The sequence below is a fragment of the Camelina sativa genome, chromosome 10, assembly GCF_000633955.1.
Source record: "Camelina sativa cultivar DH55 chromosome 10, Cs, whole genome shotgun sequence".
NCBI classification, from domain to species: domain Eukaryota; kingdom Viridiplantae; phylum Streptophyta; class Magnoliopsida; order Brassicales; family Brassicaceae; genus Camelina; species Camelina sativa.
In genome coordinates, this window is record NC_025694.1 from 15,454,198 (window position 1) to 15,464,661 (window position 10,464).

Sequence of the window (10,464 nt, forward strand, 5' to 3'; positions counted from 1 at the left end):
AAAAAAAAAAAAAAAAAAAAGACACATTTAGACCATCATTAGTGGAGCAATCCTCCTATATTACTCACATATTAATTAATCATATAATTAATACTATATTAACTAAAACAATCTTAAAAAAATTTAAGTAAAATCATCCCTGTACTAAAGAACCCAAAGAAGGTTGCTCAATCATTTAAATAATTACAAAAAAGAAAGAGAGAAACTCAAAGAACTTGATAGAACAAGGTTATGGGTTTGAAGTTTACAAACTTACAAAAAAAAAAAAAAACCTACAAACAGAAAGAGAGATACTTTTTGATCAGATGCCTGCTATTAACCAATTTTGTGACAGTTGTTCCTCCTGGTCAAAAAAGGAATGGAATCACAAACCTTGATCACAAGAAAAGTTCCGATTCCACCATATCCCCTGTGAGCCTCTGTTGATTAATTAGTTAAGAGTAAGAGGGATCTTTTAAAACCAAAATATGAGTCCAAACAAGATTCGGTCTAAGAAAAATAAGAACATACCAAGCATTTCCGGCAAGGGGAAACTGCAGCAAACATCAAAGTTAAGCAGGAAGATATGAGACTGCAACAACGTAAACACAAGAACTCAAATGTGAGAAGAGACACTTAATCCATAATAGTTTATAAGCTAGAAGAGATGGTTGAATATAGTAAGATCCTTGGAGACTAACCGGGCTATCCTCCATGATTAGATAAAACAACCCGACCCGTTTTTTTTTAATAAATACAATATATATAATTAAGCATCCCATACTACTTAATTAATCAACCCAAACCATAACTCAACATTAAACCAACAATAACCATTAAACACAGCGGAAACATACCAATAATACAAAACCAATACATCATCAATACAATAACACTCCTAACCAATCTATCCAACAACCTAGCATAACTCTATCCAAGGTTCCAACATAAACAATGTAACCAGCAACAAACAAATGAGACCCTAGATCATCCTCCTCCACATCGCCATGATTCCACGTCACATACCTGCACACCACAAACAACAATTGAGATGCGTAAGTATTATCATAAATACTTAGTGAGGCAATCCTCTCATCTACTAGGCTATATACACAAGCAATTGAGATTCCCCATGTTTACGTTCCACACGCATCTGCAGCGATAGGATCCATACATCCCGAAAACCGCGCAGTATCAAGTTTATGCATCTCCTTCACCATAGACAAATAACGAGCATGAGCTCTCACATCCGCAGCCACTAGCTGCTGCTCCTCCGCCACCACTAGTGGCACTACCTGAGTCTGAGCCGGACCCATTCCCGGTATCCGCTCCAACAGCTGTGTCAACAAGCCCGCAAGGTCCACACCTCCCACAGAGGCTCCACCTGCTGGGATTCCCACACCCGGAACCCTAGCACCACCGGCCACTCGGGCACTGACACCGCCCACACCGACCCCCTCAGCGCCTACGGTCCTATCAGTACCACCACCGGCCACACTCATGGACTCCTCCTGGAAGTCCTGCGACTCGCCGACACCCTCAGCTGTCACACTATGCTCAACAAACTCACTCACTACTGGGACTCTGCCCCTACCACGTCTGCGTCCACGACCAGCAACATCTCCACCCTTAATCATCTGCACTACCCAGAACAGAAAGATAAGTACACAATTCAAACCGCACACAAACACATATCTTACCGTGGAATCTCATTGAAGGCTCGAAGAGGATGATACTAGGACTCCATACCGCATGCAAATTGACTAACTAATCATAATCAATTCCATCGCACAACATCATGCATCAAGCAAAAAGGAAAATAATTCACCCAATTAAATTCCTAACCGCTCTAACCATCCACTTAACCATCCTAGAACCGTAAAGGCTCTAATACCAAACTAAAACAACCCAACCCGTTTTTTTTTAATAAAGACAATATATAATTAAGCATCCCATACTACTTAATTAACCAACCCAAACCACAACTCATCATTAAAACAGCAATAACCATTAAGCACAGTGGAAACATTCCAATAATACAAAACCAATACATCATCAATACAATAACACTCCTAACCATTCTATCCAACAACCTGGCATAACTCTATCCAAGGTTCCAACATAAACAATGTAACCACAAACACACAAACGAGACCCTAAATCATCCTCCTCCTCATCGCCATGATTCCACGTCACATACCTGCACACCACAAACAACGATTGAGATGCGTAAGTATTATCATAAATACTTAGTGAGGCAATCCTCCCATCTACTAGGCTATACACACAAGCAACTGAGATTCCCAATGTTTACCAAACAACAAACAAACACAACAAAGCAGGAAAATCACGAATCAAACAAGTTGGTGTCGACTGAGACCTGAGTGGTGTCGATCGACACTGGACCAAACATGGTGTCGACCGACACCGAATCCGCAGTCGCGTTCTGCGCAAAGCCAATCGTCGAATTTCCGTTTCCAATCATCTCCAATCCGCCCCAAACTCACCCAAAAGCTTCAGGAACCTATAACAACCATAACACAACCACCACAAGCAAGAACAACACCACAAAACACAGCAAATCAATCAAACAAAGGATTCTCATGCTTAGATAAGCCATGGTCATGCACTCACCACTTTTGCAGGAAGATTTTGACTCAACAAAGACGAAACCAACCTTTAGAAGCCTTCTCCTTTGTTCCTAGCACCAAATCTCCACTCCATAGCAACAAATCTCACCACACAAGCCAAGAATCTCTCTAAAAGCCTCCTAACTCTCAAGAACACCTTTCTTCTCTTTTTTCTCTTAGAACGGCCAAGACAACCTCTTTCCACGACCTAGGTCGAGTTTTCCCTTATATACATGGTTTAGACAACCCAATCAAATCAAACCAAACCAGAAACGACAATTAAAAACAACCTGGTCGAACCAAACATTGATGGTGTTGATCAACGCTCCCCATGGTGTCGATCGACACCCCTTCCCAATAACCAGAAATTGGTTCGGGTGTTATCAGTACCACCACCGGCCACACTCATGGACCCCTCCTTGAAGTCCTGCGACTCGACAACACCCTCAGCTGTCACACTCTGCTCAACAGACTCACTCACTACTGGGACTCTGCCTCTACCACAACCACGACCGCGTCCCCAACCACGTGTGCGTCCACGACCAGCAACAGCTCCACCCTTAACCATCTGCACTACCCAGAACAGAAAGCTAAGTACACAATTCAAATCGCACATAAACACACATCTTACCGTGGAATCTCATTGAAGGCTCGAAGAGGATGATACCAGGACTCCATACCGCATGCAAATTGACTAACTACTCATAATCAATTCCATCGCACAACATCATGCATCAAGCAAAAAGGAAAATAATTCACCCAATTAAATTCCTAACAGCTCTAACCATCCACTTAACCATCCTAGAACCGTAAAGGCTCTGATACCAAACTAAAACAACCCAACCCGTTTTTTTTTATAAATATAATATATATAATTTAGCATCCCATGCTTCTTAATTAACCAACCCAAACCACTACTCATCATTTAACCAGCAATAACCATTAAGCACAATGGAAACATACCAATAATACAAAACCAATACATCATCAATACAATAACACTCATAACCATTCTATCCAACAACCTAGCATAACTCTATCCAAGGTTCCAACATAAACAATGTAACCACCAACACACAAACGAGACCCTATATCATCCTCCTCCTCATCGCCATGATTCCACGTCACATACCTGCACACCACAAACAACGATTGAGATGCGTAAGTATTATCATAAATACTTAGTAAGGCAATCCTCCCATCTACTAGGCTATACACACAAGCAACTGAGATTCCCCATGTTTACCAAACAACAAACCAGGAAAATCACGAATCAGACAAGTTGGTGTCGACCGGGACCTGAGTGGTGTCGATCGACACTGGACCAAACATGGTGTCGACCGACACGAACATGGTGTCAATCGAAACCGACTCCGCAGTCGCGTTCTGCGCAAAGCCGATCGTCGAATCTCCGTTTCCAATCATCTCCAATCCGCCCCAAACTCACCCAAAAGCTTCAGGAACCTCTAACAACCATAACACAACCACCACAAGCAAGAACAACACCAAAAAACACAGCAAATCAATCAAACAAAGGATTCTCAGGCTTCGATAAGCCATGGTCATGCACTCACCTCTTTTGCAGGAAGATTCTGACTCAACAAAGACGAAACCAACCCTCAGAAGCCTTCTCCTTTGTTCCTAGCACCAAATCTCCACTCCATAGCAACAAATCTCACCACACAAGCCAAGAATCTCTCTAAAAGCCTCCTAACTCTCAAGAACACCTTTCTTCTCTTTTTTCTCTTAGAACAGCCAAGACAACCTCTTTCCACGACCTAGGTCGAGTTTTCCCTTATATACATGGTTTAGACAACCCAATCAAATCAAACCAAACCAGAAACGACAATTAAAAACAACCTGGTCGAACCAAACATTGATGGTGTCGATCAACGCTCCCCTTGGTGTCGATCGACACCCCTTCCCAATAACCAGAAATTGGTTCGGGTGTTATCAGTATCACCACCGGCCACACTCATGGACCCCTCCTTGAAGTCCTGCGACTCGACAACACCCTCAGCTGTCACACTCTGCTCAAAAGACTCACTCACTACTGGGACTCTGCCTCTACCACAACCACGACCGCGTCCCCAACCACGTGTGCGTCCACGACCAGCAACAGCTCCACCCTTAACCATCTGCACTACCCAGAACAGAAAGCTAAGTACACAATTCAAATCGCACATAAACACACATCTTACCGTGGAATCTCATTGAAGGCTCGAAGAGGATGATACCAGGACTCCATACCGCATGCAAATTGACTAACTACTCATAATCAATTCCATCGCACAACATCATGCATCAAGCAAAAAGGAAAATAATTCACCCAATTAAATTCCTAACAGCTCTAACCATCCACTTAACCATCCTAGAACCGTAAAGGCTCTGATACCAAACTAAAACAACCCAACCCGTTTTTTTTTATAAATATAATATATATAATTTAGCATCCCATGCTTCTTAATTAACCAACCCAAACCACTACTCATCATTTAACCAGCAATAACCATTAAGCACAATGGAAACATACCAATAATACAAAACCAATACATCATCAATACAATAACACTCATAACCATTCTATCCAACAACCTAGCATAACTCTATCCAAGGTTCCAACATAAACAATGTAACCACCAACACACAAACGAGACCCTATATCATCCTCCTCCTCATCGCCATGATTCCACGTCACATACCTACACACCACAAACAACGATTGAGATGCGTAAGTATTATCATAAATACTTAGTAAGGCAATCCTCCCATCTACTAGGCTATACACACAAGCAACTGAGATTCCCCATGTTTACCAAACAACAAACCAGGAAAATCACGAATCAGACAAGTTGGTGTCGACCGGGACCTGAGTGGTGTCGATCGACACTGGACCAAACATGGTGTCGACCGACACGAACATGGTGTCAATCGAAACCGACTCCGCAGTCGCGTTCTGCGCAAAGCCGATCGTCGAATCTCCGTTTCCAATCATCTCCAATCCGCCCCAAACTCACCCAAAAGCTTCAGGAACCTCTAACAACCATAACACAACCACCACAAGCAAGAACAACACCAAAAAACACAGCAAATCAATCAAACAAAGGATTCTCAGGCTTCGATAAGCCATGGTCATGCACTCACCTCTTTTGCAGGAAGATTCTGACTCAACAAAGACGAAACCAACCCTCAGAAGCCTTCTCCTTTGTTCCTAGCACCAAATCTCCACTCCATAGCAACAAATCTCACCACACAAGCCAAGAATCTCTCTAAAAGCCTCCTAACTCTCAAGAACACCTTTCTTCTCTTTTTTCTCTTAGAACAGCCAAGACAACCTCTTTCCACGACCTAGGTCGAGTTTTCCCTTATATACATGGTTTAGACAACCCAATCAAATCAAACCAAACCAGAAACGACAATTAAAAACAACCTGGTCGAACCAAACATTGATGGTGTCGATCAACGCTCCCCTTGGTGTCGATCGACACCCCTTCCCAATAACCAGAAATTGGTTCGGGTGTTATCAGTATCACCACCGGCCACACTCATGGACCCCTCCTTGAAGTCCTGCGACTCGCCAACACCCTCAGCTGTCACACTCTGCTCAAAAGACTCACTCACTACTGGGACTCTGCCTCTACCACAACCACGACCGCGTCCCCAACCACGTGTGCGTCCACGACCAGCAACAGCTCCACCCTTAACCATCTGCACTACCCAGAACAGAAAGCTAAGTACACAATTCAAATCGCACATAAACACACATCTTACCGTGGAATCTCATTGAAGGCTCGAAGAGGATGATACCAGGACTCCATACCGCATGCAAATTGACTAACTACTCATAATCAATTCCATCGCACAACATCATGCATCAAGCAAAAAGTAAAATAATTCACCCAATTAAATTCCTAACAGCTCTAACCATCCACTTAACCATCCTAGAACCGTAAAGGCTCTGATACCAAACTAAAACAACCCAACCCGTTTTTTTTTAATAAATATAATATATATAATTTAGCATCCCATGCTTCTTAATTAACCAACCCAAACCACTACTCATCATTTAACCAGCAATAACCATTAAGCACAATGGAAACATACCAATAATACAAAACCAATACATCATCAATACAATAACACTCATGACCATTCTATCCAACAACCTAGCATAACTCTATCCAAGGTTCCAACATAAACAATGTAACCACCAACACACAAACGAGACCCTATATCATCCTCCTCCTCATCGCCATGATTCCACGTCACATACCTGCACACCACAAACAACGATTGAGATGCGTAAGTATTATCATAAATACTTAGTAAGGCAATCCTCCCATCTACTAGGCTATACACACAAGCAACTGAGATTCCCCATGTTTACCAAACAACAAACCAGGAAAATCACGAATCAGACAAGTTGGTGTCGACCGGGACCTGAGTGGTGTCGATCGACACTGGACCAAACATGGTGTCGACCGACACGAACATGGTGTCAATCGAAACCGACTCCGCAGTCGCGTTCTGCGCAAAGCCGATCGTCGAATCTCCGTTTCCAATCATCTCCAATCCGCCCCAAACTCACCCAAAAGCTTCAGGAACCTCTAACAACCATAACACAACCACCACAAGCAAGAACAACACCAAAAAACACAGCAAATCAATCAAACAAAGGATTCTCAGGCTTAGATAAGCCATGGTCATGCACTCACCTCTTTTGCAGGAAGATTCTGACTCAACAAAGACGAAACCAACCCTCAGAAGCCTTCTCCTTTGTTCCTAGCACCAAATCTCCACTCCATAGCAACAAATCTCACCACACAAGCCAAGAATCTCTCTAAAAGCCTCCTAACTCTCAAGAACACCTTTCTTCTCTTTTTTCTCTTAGAACGGCCAAGACAACCTCTTTCCACGACCTAGGTCGAGTTTTCCCTTATATACATGGTTTAGACAACCCAATCAAATCAAACCAAACCAGAAACGACAATTAAAAACAACCTGGTCGAACCAAACATTGATGGTGTCGATCAACGCTCCCCTTGGTGTCGATCGACACCCCTTCCCAATAACCAGAAATTGGTTCGGGTGTTATCAGTATCACCACCGGCCACACTCATGGACCCCTCCTTGAAGTCCTGCGACTCGCCAACACCCTCAGCTGTCACACTCTGCTCAAAAGACTCACTCACTACTGGGACTCTGCCTCTACCACAACCACGACCGCGTCCCCAACCACGTGTGCGTCCACGACCAGCAACAGCTCCACCCTTAACCATCTGCACTACCCAGAACAGAAAGCTAAGTACACAATTCAAATCGCACATAAACACACATCTTACCGTGGAATCTCATTGAAGGCTCGAAGAGGATGATACCAGGACTCCATACCGCATGAAAATTGACTAACTACTCATAATCAATTCCATCGCACAACATCATGCATCAAGCAAAAAGTAAAATAATTCACCCAATTAAATTCCTAATAGCTCTAACCATCCACTTAACCATCCTAGAACCGTAAAGGCTCTGATACCAAACTAAAACAACCCAACCCGTTTTTTTTTAATAAATATAATATATATAATTTAGCATCCCATGCTTCTTAATTAACCAACCCAAACCACTACTCATCATTTAACCAGCAATAACCATTAAGCACAATGGAAACATACCAATAATACAAAACCAATACATCATCAATACAATAACACTCATAACCATTCTATCCAACAACCTAGCATAACTCTATCCAAGGTTCCAACATAAACAATGTAACTACCAACACACAAACGAGACCCTATATCATCCTCCTCCTCATCGCCATGATTCCACGTCACATACCTGCACACCACAAACAACGATTGAGATGCGTAAGTATTATCATAAATACTTAGTAAGGCAATCCTCCCATCTACTAGGCTATACACACAAGCAACTGAGATTCCCCATGTTTACCAAACAACAAACCAGGAAAATCACGAATCAGACAAGTTGGTGTCGACCGAGACCTGAGTGGTGTCGACCGACACGAACATGGTGTCGATCGAAACCGACTTCGCAGTCGCGTTCTGCACAAAGCCGATCGTCGAATCTCCGTTTCCAATCATCTCCAATCCGCCCCAAACTCACCCAAAAGCTTCAGGAACCTCTAACAACCATAACACAACCACCACAAGCAAGAACAACACCACAAAACACAGCAAATCAATCAAACAAAGGATTCTCAGGCTTAGATAAGCCATGGTCATGCACTCACCTCTTTTGCAGGAAGATTCTGACTCAACAAAGACGAAACCAACCCTCAGAAGCCTTTTCCTTTGTTCCTAGCACCAGATCTCCACTCCACAGCAACATATCTCCTACACAAGCCAAGAATCTCTCCAAAAGTCTCCAAACTCTCAAGAACACCTTTCTTCTCTCTTTTCTCTTAGAACGGCCAAGACAACCTCTTTCCACGACCTAGGTCGAGTTTTCTCTTATATACATGGTTTAGACAACCCAATCAAATCAAACCAAACCAGAAATGACAATTAAAAACAACCTGGTCGAACCAAACATTGATGGTGTCGATCGACGCTCCCCTTGGTGTCTATCGACACCCCTTCCCAATAACCAGAAATTGGTTCCTGGGTGTTAATTTAGATTTCTAAAGTGATAAAGCCCACCAGCTGAACCATGTGGCTTGTTTTCTCGCAGATATCTAAAAAGTCAAGAGAAAAAAGATCAGAGGTACATAAAACTAAGCCACTGATAAAGATTCGTTTTATTATCATCATTATCACCATCATCATTCTATCTCAATTCTCCATTGATCTGAATTGTTGAAATGGGGTGAAGAGATTTACTCTTTTACAAGTTGACATTGGATGATGCACCATTGGTTGTCCCGCAATAGGAAACAGAGGTTTTGGAATATTCAGTGACAATGGTCGAAACCGAGTACTTGTGGATCACTCAGTGAACAAATATCGAAACAAGAATCACAGTCATAATCATTCAGACACACGAAATTTAAGAACGATAACAACAAAGAAACGCATTGGATGTGATCAAACACAATCCAAATCTAAAAAAATCGTTTTTTAGAAAGCACACATATCTCAATCATACCAATCGATCTAAGGATGCATTATGTTCTCAATCACAATCAATAATATTTTACCAAATTAGATACATCCGACTAAGGTAAGAAACAAACCAGACAAAAAAAAATCAAAATCAATAATTTATCGGAGAAGTAAGAAAACTTACAAGAGCAATATATCCTGAAAGCTGCTTCTCCAATATCAGGATAAGTGATAATGCCGGTTTTGTTCCCGAATCGTCAGATCGATCTGCACAAACATTAGATTACTATCACCCCGTCGAGAGTGAAAAGAGAGAGAAGAGAGAGAAAAAGGAAAATAGGAAGAAAAAAAAATTGTTTTTTCTATTTATTCATTACCCAACTAAAAATTGTCACGTGTCGTGTCTCATGAGCTGCTTTGAGTTGCTTCCGATGCTTCCCAAAGAAACGCTTCTCTAATAAATAGGCATTTTTGATTTATTTTTAGATCTTAAAAATACTGAGCAACGCATTGAACAACGCCAGTAAAGATGCTCTTAAGAGCAAGAAAGAGGCTATAAAAACAAGGTTAATGCTTCAATAATAAAAAAAAAAAAACAGAAAAAATTGGCCACCATTCGAGAGCACAAATATTGTATTTTCCATCAATTATAATAAATTATATTTTTTATTTCTACCATCGAACCATTGGGCAATATGAATATTAATTATACACATTTTCTCTATATATTTTCATCAATTCCAAGATACATTGTACGAGTTTTTTTTTTTTTTTTTTTTTTTTTT

The 10,464-nt window shown here is 41.7% G+C and overlaps 1 long non-coding RNA gene across 2 annotated transcripts; it reads right to left on the minus strand.

Annotated features, from left to right (window-relative positions):
• Positions 2,245-9,854, minus strand: LOC104719054. Of its 2 annotated transcripts, XR_002033735.1 has the most exons (7): positions 9,458-9,853; positions 9,154-9,312; positions 8,869-9,071; positions 7,325-7,888; positions 5,754-6,317; positions 4,184-4,747; positions 2,245-3,177 (listed from the first exon to the last, which is right to left on the minus strand). It is a non-coding gene; the product is annotated as an uncharacterized LOC104719054 (long non-coding RNA). The 2 variants fall into 2 exon arrangements; XR_002033734.1 differs by having other exon boundaries at positions 8,869-9,312; positions 9,458-9,854.